We start from the raw sequence: 18,618 nt of genomic DNA, 5'->3' as shown, positions 1-18,618 counted from the left end.
AGTAGGTGCCTAGAGAAGCTGAGAAACTTCTGGATCATGTTGTAATGATCCTGGTCAGATCTGACCTCGCTATAAAATGGGGTCCCCACTAAGACCCCTTTTGAATGGTCTTCTCAGAGCAGTGGGACTGTGAAATGGAGCCCTCCCCTTAGACTGGGATGTTGTCTAAGGAGACTTCCCAGGATTGAGTGCACCTACCTCCTCATTTGATGAGTGGTTGCTTTTCTCTGCTGGATGTATCCTTGAGTGAGCCCTTGTCTAACCCAGGTGAGTGGTTGCTTCTTCTGGGTACCATTGAGTGAAGGAGACATCTAGTTTTGTTTCTTGTGAGTGATTGCATGCACATTGTGGATCCTCATTATTCTTATGTTGTTGTACCCCAATAATCTTCTCAGCTGATATTCAAATCTGTGTTTTATGTTGTCAGAGTGCTAAATAATTTGTATAAATCCTGTTTCTGGTGGGTTTATTTGCTGTACTTCTCCAGCTAAATTAAAGTCTGTTTTGGAACTTGTTGTCTACCTAAATTGACTTTTTGGGGTGCCCCCATGGCAGAAGGATAAGGGCAGGCAGGGGACATGAAGACAGGGTATTGCTCTCTATGTCAATGACCAGCTGGAGTGCATGGAGCTCTCTCTTGGGATGGATGAGGAGCCAGCAAAGAGCTTATGGGTCAGGATCAGAAGGAGGGCAGGAACAGGTGACATTGTAGTGGGTGTCTGCTACAGGCCATCTGTCCAGGAAGACTGAGCAGATAGACAGATAGGAGCAACCTCACATTCACAAGCCCTGATCCTCATGGGGAACTTAAACCACCCTGATATCTGAAATAGATCTGTCCAGAAACATAGCAGGGCATAAGCAATCCAGGAGGCTCCTGGAATGTGTTGATGATAACTTCCTTCTCCAAGTGACAGAGGAACCAGTGAGGAAAGGCACTATGCTGTACCTTCTTCTCACCAACAAGGAGTGGCTGGTGAGGAATGTGAAGATCAAGGGCAGTCTTGGTGCAGTGACCATGGAATGGTGGAGTTCAAAATCCTTAGGGCAATGAGAGAGGTGCACAACAAGTTCACTGCCCTGGACTTCTGAAGTCTGAGTAGACTTTGGCTTCTTTAGGGATCTGCTCCATAGAATACCATGGGATAAAGCCCTGGAGGGAAAAGAGGTCTAAGAAAGTGTGGCAGGATGCAAACCCACAGAATGTTAAGGATTGGAAGGGACCCCTTTCTTTCCCTCCTTCATCAAGGAAGGAGTAGACACATCTCCCTCTCGCTCTGCTGTTTGAGGCTAACAGCTTCTTTTGTTTGACTCCAGAGCACCCTGGCCAGGGCCGTTAGGAGAAGGGAGTGCTGAGGTGCCAGGGAGCCGCTGGGCACCCACGGCCAGTGTGGGGGATGTTTGGAGGCTTCAGGGGCACCCACAGCCAGGGTGGGGCTGCAGAGAAGCTTCTGGAATGCCCACAGTCAGATCTGATCAGCCCATAAAAAATGAGACTCTCATTGAGACTCCGACCCTTGTTGTGAATCTCTTGGAGCACGAACCAGATGCTGCTGCCGAGAGTCCCCCTCCCTGGGATGGAAACTCCACTTGCCTTGCCGCCACGTGTGTGAGTAAAATTTCTCCTTGCAGGATTGTGAGTGTATTTACTTTCCGTGCACATATGCATGCACACTTTCCGTGCTCAATATGAGCACATGTAGAATTAACCCTCATATAATCACGGGTGTATTTTCCTCCGTGCTTCCACGTAAGAATGTGTAACTTTCCATGCACATTTCCACATGTATTAACCCTCGCAGGATGGCGAGTGTATTATAAATTTACCCTCGCAGAATTGCGAGTGTCCGCTTTCTGTACTCAATACGAGTACCTGTATCTCTTTAAAATAATCCCACACCGTGTTCAGGCAAGTGTGTACTCCTCCCGGACTCAGGGGTGGCTCCAGCATTGTTTTGGTGAAGCCATGTGTATGGACACTGTGGACCTCCTGTTTTATTAGTTGCTGCCCCTTAATAATTTTCCTCAACTGATATCCGAACCGGTATTCAAGTCACTTTTGGAATGCTAAAACCCTGTTTCTCACTGGTTTAATAAAAGTTGTTTTGGACCCTGTTGTCCCTTAAACTAACCTTGGGGTGCCTCCGTGACAGAAAGCTTGTTAATATTCAAGGATCACCTCCTCAAAGCTCAGGAGCAATGCATTCCAACAAAAAGTAATTAAGTCAGGCAAAAATGCCAGGAGGCCTGCATGGATGAACAAGAAGCTCCTGGACAAACTAAAACACAAAAAGGAGGCCTACAGAGGATGGAGGTGAGGACACCAAAATCAAGGAAGGCAAAGGCGGGGACTGGGAGAATGAAGAACTGGCCACTGTCAGAAAAGATCAGGTCTGAGACTGGCTAAGGGACCTGAAGTTGCATATGTCCATGGGACTTGATGAGATGCATCTGTAGGTCCTGTGGGCAGATGATGTTGCTAAGCCCCTGTGCATCATATTTGAGAAGCCATAGCAGTCTGTTGAAGTTCCCAGTGACTGGAAAGAGGGAAAAAAGGGAGACCCAGGGAACTACAGGTCAGTCAGTCTCACCTCTGTGCCCAGCAAGATCATGGAGCAAATCCTGATGGAAATTGTGCTAAGGCACATGGAGAATAAGGAGGTGGTTGATGACAGCTAACAGGACATCAGTAAGGGCAAATTGTGCCTGAAAAATTTGTCTGCCTTCTATGATGGGGTTACAGTCTTATTAAGGATAAGGGAAGAGCAACTGATGTCATCTATTTGGACTCATGCAAAGCATTTCACACTGTTCCACATGACATCCTTGTCTCTAAATTTTAAATACATGGATTTGGCTAGTGGACCACTTGGTGGATAAGGAGTTTCCTGGATGCTTGCACTCCAAGAGTTGTGGTAAATGGCGCAATGTCGAAGTGGAGACCAGTGGTGAATGACAGTCCTCAGAGACTGCTATTAGGACTGGTGATGTTTAACATCTGTTTTGGTGACATGGACAGTGGGACAGAGTGTACCCTCAGCAAGGTTGCTGATGACACCAAGATGACTGGTGCAGTTGACATGCTGGAGGGAAGGAATGCCAACCAGAGGGACCTTGACAGACTTGAGGGGCTGGACTGTGAGAACCTCATGAATTTCAACAAGGCAAAGTGCAAGGTCCTGCACCTGGATTGGGACAATCCCAAGTACAAATACAGGCTGGGTGGAAAAGGGACTGATAGCAGCCCTGATGAGAAGGACTTGGGGGTGTTGGTTGATGGGAAACTCAACATGAGCTGGCAATGTGTGCTTGCAGCACAGAGAGCCAACTGTATCCTTGGCTGCATCAAAAGAAGTGTGACCAGCAGGTCAAGGGAGGTGATTCTCCTTCTCTACTTTGCTCTGGTGAGACCCTGCCAGGAGTGCTAGTTTCAGCTCTGGGGCTCCCAGCATAAGAACAACATAGACCTGCTGGAGCAAGTCTAGAGGAGGGCCAAGAAGATGATCAGAGGTCTGGGGCATTTCTCCTATGAAGACAGGTGGAGAGAGTTTGGATTGTTCAGCCTGGAGAAGAAAAGGCTCCCAGTAGCCTTCCAGTACTTATAGTGCTTCAAATCATAACAGAAATGTCAGTGCAACTACACAACATCAAAAGTAAATAGGCCACAGCACAACCTGAATGTATTTGTGGTTCTCTAAAGAAGAGATAGGGAGGGTTTTTTAGACAGGGACTGAAGTGATAGGACGAGAGGTAACAGTTTTAAACTGAAAGACAGTAGATGTAGATTTAAATTAGATACAAGGAAGAAATTATTCACTGTGAGGAATGAGGCACTGGAACAGGTTTCCCAGAGAAGCTGTGGATGTTTCATCCCTGTGAGTGTTCAGGGCTAGGCTGGATGGGGCTTTGAGCAACCCGGAAAGTGTCCCTGCCCATGGCAGAGGGTTGGAACTATTACTAACTGATCTTTAAGGTCCCTTCCAACCCATACCATTCCATTAGTTTATGAGTCTGTGATATCCTAGAAGGCAAATCTGATTAGTCTGGGAAAAGACAAAAGATATATTTACAAGGAGTTAAAGAGTAGCTAAGAATAGAATAGCTAAGGCCTCCTTAGAATTAACCTTGTAAGGGAGGTCAAGGACAGCAGAAAGAGCTTTTTCAAATACACAACAGATAAAACTAACTCTAGAGGCAATGCAGGCCCACTGATGAATGAGGTAGGTGCCCTGGTGACAGAAGATACAGAGAAGGCAGAGTTGCTGAATGCCTTGTTTGTCTCTGTCTACACTGCTGGAGGCTGTCCTCAGGAGCCCCATGCCCCTGGGGGCCCAGAGGAAGTCAGGACAATGGAGGAGTTTGCCTCGGTTGATGAGGACTGGGTTAGGGACCAATCAGGCAATCTGGACATTCATACATAAATCCATGGGTTCTGATGGTATGCACCCACGGGTGCTGAGTGACCTGGCTGAAGTCATTGCTAGGCCACTCTCCACCATCTTTGGTAAGTCAAGGGAAATGGGAGAGGTGCATGGGGACCAGAGGAAAGCAAATGTCACTCCAGTCTTCAAAAAGGGCAAGAAGGAGGACCCAGGTAACTATAGACCAGTCAGTCTCACCTCCATTCCTGGAAAGCTGATGGAACAACTTATCCTTGGTGCCATCTCAAGGCATATCAAGGATAAGAGGGTCATTAGGGGCAGTCAACATGGCTTCACCAAGGGGAAGTCGTGCTTCACCAACCTCATAGCCTTTTATGAGGACATAGCCAGGTGGATGGATGATGGTAAAGCAGTGGATGTGGATTTCAGTAGATTTCAGTAAGGCATTTGACACTGTCTCCCACAGCATCCTCATAGATAAACTGACAAAGTGTGGTCTGGACGATCGGGTAGTGAGGTGGTCTATGAACTGGCTGAAGGAAAGAAGCCCGAAAATTGTGGTCAGTGGGTCAGAAGCTAGTTGGTGGCCTGTATCTAGTGGAGTCCCTCAAGGGTCGTTACTGGGACCAGTACTGTTCAATATATTCATCAATGACTTGGATGAGGGAATAGAGTGTACTATCAGCAAGTTTGCTGATGACACCAAACTGGGAAGAGTGGCTGACATGCCAGAAGGCTGTGCTGCCATCCAGTGGTACCTAGACAGGCTGTAGAGTTGGACAGGGGGGAAATTTAATGAAATACAACAAGGGCAAGTGTAGAGTCTTGCATCTGGGCAAGATCAGCTCTAGGTTACCAGTATAGTTTAGGGAATGACTTGTTGGAGGGCAGTGTAAGGGAAAGGGACCTGGGGGTCCTGGTGGACAGCAGGATGACCATGAGCCAGCACTGTGCCCTTGTAGCCAAGAAGGCCAATGGCAACCTGGGGTGTATTAGAAGAGGTGTGGTTAGTAGGTCAAGAGAGGTTCTGCTCCCCCTCTACTCTGCCCTGGTGAGACCACATCTGGAACATTATGTCCAGTTCTGGGACCCTCAGTTCAAGAAGGACAGGGAACTGCTGGAGAGAGTCCAGCGCAGAGCAACAAAGATGACTAAGGTTGTGGAGCATCTCCCTTATAAGGAAGGGTTGAGGGAGCTGGGTCTGTTTAGCTTGAAGAAGAGGAGACTGAGGGGTGACCTCATTGACGTTTATAAATATGTAAAGGGTGAGTGTCACGAGAATGGAGCCAGTCTCTTCTTGTTGACAACCAATGATAAGACAAGGGGAAATAGATACAAACTGGAACACAGGAGGTTTCACTTAAATATGAGAAGAAATGTCTTCACAGTGAGGGTGACAGTACCCTGGAATAGTCTGTCTGGGGAGGTTGTGGAGTCTCCTTCTCTGGAGATATTAAAAATCCACCTGGATGTGTTCCTGTGTAACCTGATCTAGGTCTTTCTGCTCCAGCAGTGGGATTTGACTAGATGATCTCTCCAGCTTCCTTCTAATCCCTAACATTCTCTGATTCTGTGATTCTGTGAATAGAAATTATACCTTGAAAGAGGCTCTTTCTCAATTAGGCTGAGAGCTCAGCAATGCACATCTCCTCCACTTGCTGCATGCCCCCAAAAAAACCAAATGATGAGTTAACAAGAATTCTCTGTCCCAGAACATAAATCAGATGGTCTACTGAAAAAAAACCCTCCCAGATTTGCTGGCAACCTTCTCAGACTTTTCAGCCAGAACCAGCTACTTTCTCCTCTCATTTTAGCTGGTAACACCTCACAGGTCTCTCCTGTTGGCCCTGAGCTCTAGAAGTTTTAAAAATGGAATCATCCTGTCCCCAGAAGCTTGAATCCTCAGTTCTCTGCTCTTTGAGCCTCTCCACAGACAGTCCTAGGTGCTTTTTGTTTCTTGTATATTACGAACTCCCAAGGCTTACTCTCACCAGCACTGTCCTTCTCCCTCTGCAGCCTCTGTCCAGCTTCACACAACCCAACAGCCACACCAGCATTTTACAGACTAGATTTTTTCCCTGTGAGCTATTGTCCCCATCCTTTCATCCTGGGGAGGTGAGCTAATTGCAGTGCAGCTACACAGCAGCACCCCTTCACCAACAGATATATTTTGCAGAAGATAAATAATATGTCTCATTATAATAGGGCCAAAGGTCTCCACAAAAACAATTTTTTTTCACTTCTCATAAATATCCCTCCTTTTTCACCTTGCATTTCCCTACTTCCCAGATTCCATGTTTCCAGGCTGCTTGGTATTTACCAGGCTGATACTGTCTGGGACTCTGTCATTTACCACTCCAGCCATGGACTCAGAGTGATGTATTCCAAACAAAATCCAGCCTTCCTCTTTAGATTAGCTTTTCACTTCAGCTGTTCCTGCTTTCTTCCCTCCCAAACTACTCCTACTTTGTTGGCATACTCGAAGTCATAAAAGTGCACTTTGAAGGAGCAGTAAGTATTACGTAATTCTAAGGCTCGTTTTTTCATATTGTTATCAAAACCTGACAGATGACTGTCAGTGAGACCGTCAGTAACTGTTAGTAACGTGGCACAGAGCTGTTCTTTCTATTAATTCACTGATTTGATAACTGTGCTTCAAATCATAACAGAAATGTCACTATGACTACACAATATCAAAAGTAAATAAACCACAGCACAACCTGAATGTATTTGTGGTTCTCTAAAGAGTCACCTCTCAGCAAGTGGTTTACTTGGACAGCTTTTCAAGGCACCAGAAACATTATCTCTTGATGTTCATATTCAGATTTGTGACAGCATCTATGAATAGCTTAGTCGGGTTCAGTTTGGCTCAGTAAAGTCTCTACATGCATGTGTTGTTCATAAAATATGAAGCAAAATCCAGTCTTGCAATTCAACAGACTTCAGACTGTGATAGCATTTCCATTTTCAAGATGTCTTTGGAAGAAAACTCCAACACTCTACTTAGGGAGGATGGAGGGAGAACTTGGCCTGCAAAGATTTCAAGTGAAAATTAAGATGCTACTGAAATGACATCATACTTGGAAAAGTAGAGATGGGTGGTTCATAGCCCTGGTTTCGGCTGGCTCCAATTGTTTAGCAGGGGCTTTTGGTAGAGAAGTTCCTAGACAATGAAGTTTATTTTTATTTATTTTTTATACTTAGGCTATGAATTATTTTAAAGCTTTTGTAGGAATCTAAAATATTATTTTGCATTTTTCAAAATACGTAGATATGAAATACAAAGGAATTAGTTGCAACTGCATTAAAATCAAGCAATTCTGCCTTCATTGTATGTGCATAGATACTTATTGCAAAATGTCTCTTCACCTGTTTTAGATCATTCAAGATTTGTTTAAGAAAGATGGATCATCTGGAACCTAAGCTCCATCACATGTGGAGTTTTCAGTGTGGATAACCAGACAATTGCATGTACTTATGAAGAATATTCTGCCAGCTCCTGACCTGAAAAATTTCCGGCATTTTCTATATCTTTTCTGCCTGTTATCCCCCACAGCAGAACAAATGGACATGTTAAATCATGCTTGTAGAAAAAGGGACAAATAATTTCTTTTCATAGAAGAAAATGAGGCAAGAAGAAAGTGACACATGTGAATGAACAGCACAGCTTATATATGAATAAAGCACTGGGAATAACAGAAGCTTAATGCATTTTCAGGGCAGTTACTGTTTTTTGATGGAAATCAGCAGCTGACATTGGATGTGAACAGAGAAGTAATGGATTTCCTGCCCACTCACCCCTGCCCACCCAGTGACAGCAGCAGCATTCTCTCCACATCATGTGCAAGGATACAAACCAAATGAGGCCCTTCCAGGGTGAAAGATTTCTATCACATATGGTTTAGCTGATAGGCTGTAATGTGCTTTTAAATCCATGTACAGGAAGGTGGGTATCAGGAAAAGCTGAACTGGGAAAACACCATCAAGAGCACAGGTAATTGAAAACTGATGAAGTTAGCAGTAAACTTTCATACCAGAGTCTATGAATTAAAGGCAGGCAAAAGAAAGATCAACAACAGCAACAAAAGAAAGTTAAGGCAAGTAGAGCAGATGGGGATAGGGAGCTTGTATTTTTCACTTAACACTTGAAATGTTGGGTGTTCAGACAGATACATTTAATTTGGTATGGATTTCCAGACCCTACCAAAAAGAGAGATGTGAAGTGTTATCTGATGCAGATGTAACTGTACAGCTTTGTAGAAGGCAGTAAGCATACCAAATGTCAACTTTTCAGCTTGGTCTTACTTCTCTTTAACTACAAGTTCAATGTATCAGATTAACAACACAATTTGTTCTATAGTAATACATTTTTTTTTTTCCTTCTGGGTTATCATTTTGGTTCTGATTGCTCTTCTGTGACTATAAGTTGTGTTACACAAAGATTTTGTATCTGTAACTAGAGGCAGAAAGCTTTTTAAGCTATATCATGGGTAACACCAGGATAAACTTCACTCCCTGCTTTGACTCAAGCCTGTCTGTGCCTTGACTGTATCTCTGAATTGGATTAAAAGAAAGAGCTATCCCTGAATTACTCCTGAGAATAAGACACACAGATGTGATTATGTGTAGCAGAAACAAAGACCTAAATAGACAGATAAGACAAAGTCCATCTTGTTCCTGACTTAGCTTCTGGAAGTAATGGACATGTACCTATGAGGCAGCTACTGGATCACCAAAATCACTTTCCAGCCTGCCAAGTTGAAATAACCTTATTTCCTGACTTATTGAGACCCAGTTAGGAGCAAAATCCCTGTGATGAAAGGTTCAGACTCCACTATTCTTTTATCCTTGCACAAACCTTTTCAGGGCAAATGGTAGTCCTCTAGTGCCGATGCTAGACTGAAGGCAGCAAACCGCAAGATATATTTGATAAAGGACAGCTCAAAGATTTGAGGTTTACTAAAACTAGATGAGAACATTTGCTGTGATTTGGTGGTGGCTGTTTTTCTAAGGAGGTTTTTATTTATTGGAGAACAACTCTGAAAGTAATTTACTATGATTAACAACATCACAGTAAACAACAATATGTATTTGTGAGAGTCAGGCATCTGAGTCTGTTTAATATGCTACTTTTTAAACACAGTCCTTCTTGTGAATAAGCATTTTCAGCCTTTCCCCATGGTCTGTTCCTTGTCTTTTTTTTCCTCATACAGGTACTCTAAATGGTGGTTAGATGCCGCTCCTGAGGTCCTGTGTTGTGTCATACCACCCACAAGAAGCTATAAGAGTCTGTAAAGTCAACATAAGGAAGAAATGGTAAGAAAGGAGAGTGAATGTAAAACATCTTCACAGGGCATATCTTCCCATGCTGGATGATACTGGGGATGCTCCACTTCTTTGCTGCACAGATGGCTAACATGATTTTATCAGTCATCGCATTACTTTTTTCAAAAGCTAATCTGCATCCCAAACTGCCTGTTATCTGGAGCTAAGACATTTCTACCCGCAGTATTCTGGCATGTGATGCTACCTGAAAGCAAAACTGCTGTGAATCAGACAAAACTCAAACTCTCAACTTGTACATCCAGGAATTCAGGTATCTTGTACCTTTGTCCGCTGCACATCACTGCTCCCTTTATGCTTGCTCTGTGTGGCAGAGAGGAACCTCGGTCAGTCTAAGTACAGACAACAACCTGCCAATGACAGCATGGGTTTCTCTACTTGCTAATTCACTCATCTCCTCCATTCAGGCCAATCTAGAACTGATATTACTAGAACTACTTGTGAGAAATTTGGCTTTTCGTGCAATGTTATGGGTACTGTCAGCTAGAGGACCAGTATCAGGTGCCAGGCCTCTCTGCTGCTCAGAGCAGCAGGATGTTCACTTCTTCCAAGTGAGGTGCTATGGAGAGATGGCAAGAGTGCAGCATTCAGTTCTGATCACTCTGATCATTAGCAGCACAGCTAGTATGTGATTTACCTCATCTATTCTTACCGTGTAACAGCACAACTTCCACAAGAATATGGTAAAGGTATGACTGGAGAACATTCATGGAAATGCAGGTTGCCTTTTTTATGTTATTCACCCAGGACTGTGAGGTAGCCTACCATCTTCAATTTTACATATCCTATTTTCTCAGAAGATGGCAAAGACTGAGACATATGACACATCCCAGACTAAGGATTCTGAAACTGAGATACTCACATGGAGTTTTACTGTTAATCTGGAGATATTACATAAGTCTCTATGGCTTAGTCAAAACCTTGTATTTTCTACCAATTGTGTCAATCTCTGTGAAGTAAAAGCTTGCCTATCAGAAATCACAGGAGAAGAGGAAAACTGAGAAATAAAAGCCGTTTCTCAGTTCTCAATGGTTATTAGATGAAAGCAGTTAACAGCCATTGCTGATTTGAATTAGAGTGACTTTCTGAAAGATCTAGCAATAAAAGCCTACGTTGTGTCATTATAAATTTTGTAAGTCATGCGTGTATAAGAGGAGCAATAGATTTGTTTCCTATGACTTAAAAAGTCTTAGATAATTAGCAGAGTTGGGAGAAAAATATTATCTACTGATTTTTATATATATACATGTAGATGTGTGTCGAGGGTTAAGATTGCGGGGTGACAATAAAACCCTGGCAGATGTATTGTTAACCCCCTCTCCCCCCCCGCTTCCCCTCCCTCTCCCCCCTTCCCACTCAGGACAGGCGATCGGGAGGGAAAGAAGGACAGAGAGAAGAGAGTTGGAAAAATTAACAATGTTTTACTAATGCTACTAATAAGAATAGAGAAAATAATACAAAATATACAAAACCAATCTTGAAAGTCTCAGCAACTGCAGAGCCGGCAACCAAAGTCCTGGATTGGACTCTGCAGCCAACTAGAGCTGGATTCAGTCTCTCACTAGGCCTCAGTTCGCAGGGACGACTAGCAAGGTCCTCTCCTAATGTCAGCCATAAGCAGAAGGGAAAAAGCAAAGGCAAAAGGGAAAAGAGATGAGACCCTCGTGATCTCCCACTTTTATATGAAGTATTCACGTGAATGGAATGTTATACACAGCTGGTCAGTTTCTTGGTCAGTGGTTTCTCGTTGCCCCTCTCGCAAGATGTCCATCCATGCTTATCAATAAGTTTGCATTCCATTGCTAGGTTTACCAAAACATGTGTCTGGTTCTCCAGGAAAATGCAGTTAATATGAAGGCTTTAGCTGACAGGCAAAATTCACTGAAAGAGAAACTTGTTTTTAACAAAACCAGGACAATGTCTTACTTGAGTGACGCATTTCAGTTTTATTTAAATTTCATATGGAAGTATAATCACAGAATCACAGAATGGTTGGGGTTGGAAAGGACCTCTGGGGATCATCTAGTCCAATCCACCTGCTAAAGCAGGTAAACTTAGAACTGGTTACACAGGATTGCTACCAGGCAGGTTTTGAATATCTCCAGAGAAGCAAATTCCACAACCTCTCTGGGCAGCTTGTTCCAGTGCTCTGTCATCCTCAAAGTGAAAAAGTTTCTCCTCATGTTTAGATGGAACCTGCTGTGTTTCAGTCTGTGTCTGTTGCCCCTCATTCTATCACTGGGCACGACTGAGAAGAATCTGGTCCTATCCTCTTGACATACCCCCTTGAGAGATAGTATTTATATGCATAAATAAGATCTCCTCTAAGCCTTCTTTTCTTGTACTTTTTAAACTGAGGAGCCCAGAACTGGACACAGTACTTCAGATGTGGCCTTACCAGGACAGAATACAGGGGGAGAATAAACTCCCTCGACCTGCTGGTCACACTTCTTTTAATGTACCCCAGGATACTGTTGGCCTTTTCGGCCACAAGGGCACATTATTGACTCATGGTCAACCTGTTGTCAACTAGAACTTCCAAGTCCTTCTTTGCAATGCTGCTTTCCATCAGGTGCACCCCTAACCCGTACTGGTACATGGGGTTATTCCTCCCTAGGTGCAGGACCCTACACTTGCCTTCATAGAATTTCATTAAGTTCTTTTCAGCCCAGTCCTCCAGTTTGTCCAGATCTCGCTGAATGGCAGCACAGCCTTCTGCTATATCAACTACTCCTCCCATTTTGGTATCATCAGCAAACTTGCTGAGGGTACACTCTGTATCTTCATCCATGTCGTTGATGAACAGGTCGAATAGAACTGGACCTAATACTGACTCCTGGGGAACACCACTAGCTTTGGGCCTCAAACTAGACTTGGCATTGTTGATCACAGCACTCTGAGCTCTGCTATTCAGACAGTTCTCAATCCATCTCACTGTCCATAATACAGCGTCTATTGTAGATTTCTGCTTTTGAACTATATCTGCCCTCCGGAGCATTAAAATCTGTAAGGAAAGAAATCCAGCCTAGTTTTGCATAACACCATAGATCCTTTGTACAGTAAATTGCCATGTATCCTTTCTGTACACAATATGCTCAAACTCAAGGAATTTGTATGCTAAACTTGAATAATGGGCCAAAATAGGATAATTCTTCTTTATTGACAGAAATACATTAGCCACTATCACACATAACCACACTTCAGTACAAAAATGTGTTTTTTTTAAGGAAGTGTAATTGCAAGACAGCTAAGCAGAAAGGGAAAAAAGTTCCAAAAACATAATATCAAATTGATGTACTTGACATGTGGTCATAAAATTAGATTCTGCTCAGAACAATTTGGAATAATTGATTTGGTTTATGACTTTGACCAAAATATGCAAAAATGCAACATTCTTTCAAAGTTGCACTATAATTGTTCATTCTATTAAGAGAAGTAGAAAGGGGGGAAATTACTATTAGACAGGGTTTCATTATGAAAATGGGCCTATAAGATGGAGTTTCGTTATGAAAATGGATTATCAGAGAATCTGAATTGGATATCTGAAATATCACATCCTCTACAATGCCCGTGGACTCTGCATGTTACATACCAAATATACAGACTACCAGTCATTCTCATGGACCTAATTGTGTAGAGAGTTTTTTCGAAGCCACTGATTTTATAAGCACCATCCATTGTGGGTACAAATGACATCACTGAAATGCTTTATTTCCTTCCCTCTGTCTCCAAGGCTGCTGAGACTAGATGATATGCTTGATTTGACAATTCTTAGGCTCTGTGCCTGGAGGCAGATTATAATCCGAAAAAGATCCTAACTCCATGGTTCAATTATCTTCTAAGCAGCAGACGGAGAAGTTAGTTGACTGGCAAACCCAGGCAGGCCTGACCCTAGTGTGGGAGGATCTGATGCTCTTTTCTAGGTGAGCATGCTATCCTCCTTGCGTATGCTGCTGTGGTACATACGTCACTTCACATCCACCCAGGGGGCACAGGTTGGGATGGGGAGCAGTCCAGGAAATGGCTATGCGCTTCTCTCCACACATTAAAAGACGTAGAAGACCGTAGGCACAGAACTGGCCTAAAGAGGGACAAAATTAACCTCTTCACAGCTAGGATTGATGATAGCAAGCACCAAGGTATGAAGACATTGTTGGACCCAGGAAACACTTTGTTTCTTGTGGTAAATAAGCAGCACAAAATCAGAAACAACAAATATCTTAGTTCAGTCAACTATTTTAAAAATGTGATTTTTGGGCTGGGAGCATCTCATTAGCTGCAGCCTAAAGCTTTCCCAGTAAATCTTAGGAACAATTGAATGATTTCATACTATAAAAAGCTTGTTATAATAAATGGACATTTTAAGTGCCAACAAAATTTAAAGAACAGTACCTTACAGCAAAATCTTGTAAGGACATGCATGCATTTCCAATTACATGCTATCTTGACCACTTCCGCATGTATTCAGTTACTTAGCACCATTGTGAGTGCTCACATTCTCAGCAGGAGAGTTCATAACTCGCAGAAAAAAAAACATTTCCCTGATTAAAAAAAATAAGAGTTAGAAAAGTACAGAGAAATGTTTCCAGGACACAATTGTTTTAAGAGTGGGATTTTTTCTGCAGGACAAGACACAGCTTTTCAAAGTTCTCTCCTTTTTTTCAAATGATAACTTGCACAGAAAGAATGTTTTCTGTGGAATCTGGAAAGTTTGCTCTATTAACAGGGTTTATAATTTATTCTGTATAAACATTTGGGTGGAAGTAGATTTTGTGAATTATTGTATTGTACCAGGAGAGTACCTTGTTTTGTTTCATTTAATTGAAAATCAATAAATAGCTATTTTGATGTATCATCTTTCACCAGGTGCTTGCCAGGTGTTCATTAAATGACGCCTTTATTTATTGTTTTTCCTTGTCAGGTTAAAAAATTGGTTCCTCTGAAGAAACCTTAAATCAGGGACTATAAGCACATATGGCATAAGGCAATTATTCCTGTGCCTGTAGAAAATACAGTCAGTCAGTCTGCATACAGAATTGGAGAATGCTGGAAAAGGACAGCAGAAAGAAAGATCTGGATACACACTCACACAGACTACTTACCCTTTACTCAGCCTAACGGCTATCAACTTTGTTGGATTGTCTAATTAATATTGGAAAGGATTAAAGCGTGGGTCAGTGAGAAAGAGGTAAGATCTTCAAGCAGGTCACAACATTACCTCTTTCCAAGTTTCAGTATGTTTCAATGTGAAGCATCTTTCCCTTATCAGGTGCAGGTTCTGGAAGATCCTTTGCAAGGAAGGAAAGGCCTCAGATAAGATGCTATGGCTTATCACTGCTTTGAGTTTAGCTGTGTTTTCAAACAGGCTACCACAAGGGTTTGTATTATTTCCCTAGCCTGCATCTCTTGTCTCCTAAATCCAAAATACAGACATTTAAAATGCTGGGTCAGTGCCTCTCTGGAACATGCAGAGAAACAGACATGGGACCGATCCCAGCACCTGGTCTCAGCTCTATGAGATCCAAAAGAAACCATCTGAGGAAGAACAAAATGGTGCAGCATCTCTGTTCCTGGCTTTTTCTTGACAGCAGTCTGCTACCCCAGGGCAGGCAAACCATAAGGCATTGTCCCTTTCTGCTGGATGCTTTAGAAGCCCCCATACTTAGGTTGGGGACCTGCTCTCAGCTGGCTAACTATCCCCAGGAGCTGAATAAGCATCTTGCTGTCCTCAGTGGACTCCTCAGAGGCAGCAGGATGGCTGAAAGTCTTTGTAGTTGTTTTTCTCATTGAAAGCCGTAAGGATTTCAAATCCTGCCACCCACACATTTTAAAGATTTTTATCCTTCATGAGTAGAATTAGCAAACAGAAAGGAACTTTTCTTCAGCTTGTACCATAAATTTGGCCTTATGCTTGCTCTCTGTGAGGGATGTGAAATACTTCGGTGTTCAGAGGCCTGGACTAAGTTACTGTATGTCAAATAAAAGCACAGTCATGGAGTAGAGGCTTTTCTGCACGTTGTTCTTAAGGCTCTGATCCAGAAATACAGGTACTTAATTTTACATGTGTACACATCATTTCCATTGACAGCCACAAAAAAAATTGTGTCTCTGAATGTGCTGACAGGCTTTTCTGTCTTACAATATAAATCCATGATTGAACAGCTGTGGCAGACTATTTTACCAGATGAAGAAAGATTCTTGCAGCATGTAGTTGTATATAGAACCAACTGACAGACTAAAAAGCTTGCAACAAATAATTCGCTTTGTAGAAACATAGAATCATGGAATTATAGAATTATTTAGGTTGGAAAACACCTTTAAGATCATTGAGTCCCACCGTTAACCTAAGACTGCCAAGTCCACCACTAAACCATGTCCCTAAGAACTTAATCTACGCATCTTTTAAACACCTCCAGGCATGGTGGCTCAACCTCTTCACCGGGCAGCCTGTTCCAATGCCTGACAGCCCTTTCCATGAGGAAAATTTTCCTAATATCCAATCTAAACCTCCTCTGGCACAGCTTGAAGCCATTTCCTCTCATCCTATCACTTGTTACTTGGGAAAAGAGAACCACGCCCACCTCATTACAACCTCCTCTCAGGTAGTTGTAGAGAGTTATAAGGTCTCCCCTCAGCCTCCTTTCCTTCAGGCTAAACAGCCCCAGTTCCTTCAGCTGCTACTCATAAGGCTTGTGCCCTTTTCTGAATTCACTCCAGCCCTTCTGTGTCTTCCAGCAAGGGTCCTAAAACTGAAGACAGTATTTGAGACACTGGGCCCTATACAGTCTCGTTTTAACACCTATCCACACTAAGCAGATAAATTATTTTAATGGCACTCTCAGTTTTGTGTAAAAGGCAGAAAAAAGAGCTGTATTCTACAACCCATGCTCATCTTTCACCCTAATTAAACCATTAGAACAGTAAATGTTCATTCTGAGCTTTTTTTAAACAGAATTGTTGAAAGACAACTTGCACTGTGCTTCCTCTGGCATTTACAAAATCGTAAGTGCAATATTTTTGTGGTTATATGAGGGCCATTTCCTATTGCACAGCTTCTACTTGTTTGCTCTGATTGAAAAATGCATCCAACCCTGTACACAAAGTCTCTATCTTAGCAAACCTTTCACTGACTTAAACTGGAGCTGAACATGTTCAAGAATTACAAGAGGATTTTGGAAGCTTGTTTTTAATTTTGCCGTTCTTGGTTGTGTTAAATAGTGCCAAGAAACCAATAGACTTGGGTTAGGTGGGTGGAAATGTAGCCCTCAGCAAATGGTTAGTGTTTGGATTTTTTCAAATAAAATGGATGCATTTTTGGTGTATGATGTCGATTTGATATACGTCTGCATACAGTTATTCAGGAATAAGTGGATAACAATATGTTTTCTGTGAAAACTGAGGGTATAAGAAACGATTACAAAAAGAACTGAAGTGGACTGTTTAACAGCTAATTAGAGTAATGAAATGGGCACTTTTAGTTTGCATAACTGGAGGCATTTTGCCAACGAACAGGAATGTGTATGGAATGTTTCATTAGCTTCTGGGAATTCCAATACTGGGAAGTTACTGGGAAATATTTCAAGAGAGAGAACTAAAACCAGGGATCAATTTAAAAGGGTATCTAGACACATATATGAAAAATTCACATGAACATGTTGGCTAAACATTAGCTAAAATAGAAATATATTCATAATCTATCAGGTAGGAATAAAGGAGCTCAATTAGCTAATTTTGAATCTAATGGTAATGGTAAAATAAAAATTTCCATTTAAACTTATATATGTTCTCCCTCCTTCCAATTTCACTTGCATCCTCTTACTTTCTAAGTAGTTCTTTTACCCTTAGCAAAATCAGCAGTATCCTTTAATTGCAGAACCGCAAATGGGCCACTTGTCTGAGCTAGATGAATCAGAGTAATGATTTCTTTAATTAATTAATCTTTGAAGTAGAGCAATTTTTTAAAGGTAAATAATCTAGATTAGATTTAAAATTTTTCTACAGATGTAGAATTTACAAATCATAGAACACTCTCTAATAGTTAGTTATTACCATTGTGAAAAGTAACAAAACACAAAAACAATTAAACTAAATATTTCCTGGATCAACTAATGGAATTAATTAAACCTAGGATCACTAAGTTCTTCAGTTTTCATTTATATTTCCCACATGGATATATATTGACTGTAAGTCAATGTTGAAGTCCTGTCTTTATTAAAGTATGCAGAGAGAGCATCCTGAGACTTGCATTATAAGAAATATTTTTGCAATGTTTTAATTGTTCCTGCAGCTCTACATGTCACTCTTCCTGGGCCATGTCTGCAGTTCTTCTGCAGCAAGTCTATCATTGACAGCACAAAAATAACAAACCCCCTTGTTATAGTTGAATTAATTTTTGTGGGCTGTATGTAGGATGCTGTATCTAGGATGCTGTATCTGGGATGCTGAATCTAAGATGCTGTATCCAGGGTTTTCGCCAAGTTTGGGAAAACATTAAGGTAGCAACCAACCTTGTAACTATAGAATCTTTGTATAAACAGACCTTGTAACCATAGAATTCCTGTATTTAGTAACCAAACCCTATTCTTAAAAATGACATAGATTTATGATATATTCTTTTAAAACAGGTAATTTAGAAATAACTGACAAACATGCAAATGTTGCTTAGCATCACTTAGATAGACAGTTTGTGTTAGAATAGGTGTGGAATATGTTAGTGGTTGTCAAGAATTGTAATGAATATGTATGTGACCAAATTGTATAAATATGGTGTATTCTGAGTCAGTTGTTAGAAACCAGCTTTGAGGTGTGAAGCCCTGGTTTCCCAGCGCTGAAATAAAAGCACCGCATGTAACTACGTCCGTGGTTATGTGTCTCATTTGCTAACACCCCTACC

General features: G+C 41.9%; 1 long non-coding RNA gene across 1 annotated transcript; it reads left to right on the top strand.

The window, feature by feature from the left end:
* The first annotated feature begins 4,554 nt into the window (after nucleotides 1–4,554).
* Nucleotides 4,555–18,580, top strand: LOC135579596 (uncharacterized). Its single transcript, XR_010473037.1, has 2 exons — nucleotides 4,555–8,376; nucleotides 9,596–18,580. It is a non-coding gene; the product is annotated as an uncharacterized LOC135579596 (long non-coding RNA).
* Nucleotides 18,581–18,618: the final 38 nt, after the last annotated feature.

This window comes from Columba livia, chromosome 5, assembly GCF_036013475.1.
Source record: "Columba livia isolate bColLiv1 breed racing homer chromosome 5, bColLiv1.pat.W.v2, whole genome shotgun sequence".
NCBI classification, from domain to species: Eukaryota; Metazoa; Chordata; class Aves; order Columbiformes; family Columbidae; genus Columba; species Columba livia.
Note: the sequence above shows the minus strand (reverse complement) of the source record. Positions and strands in the feature narration are given on the sequence as shown.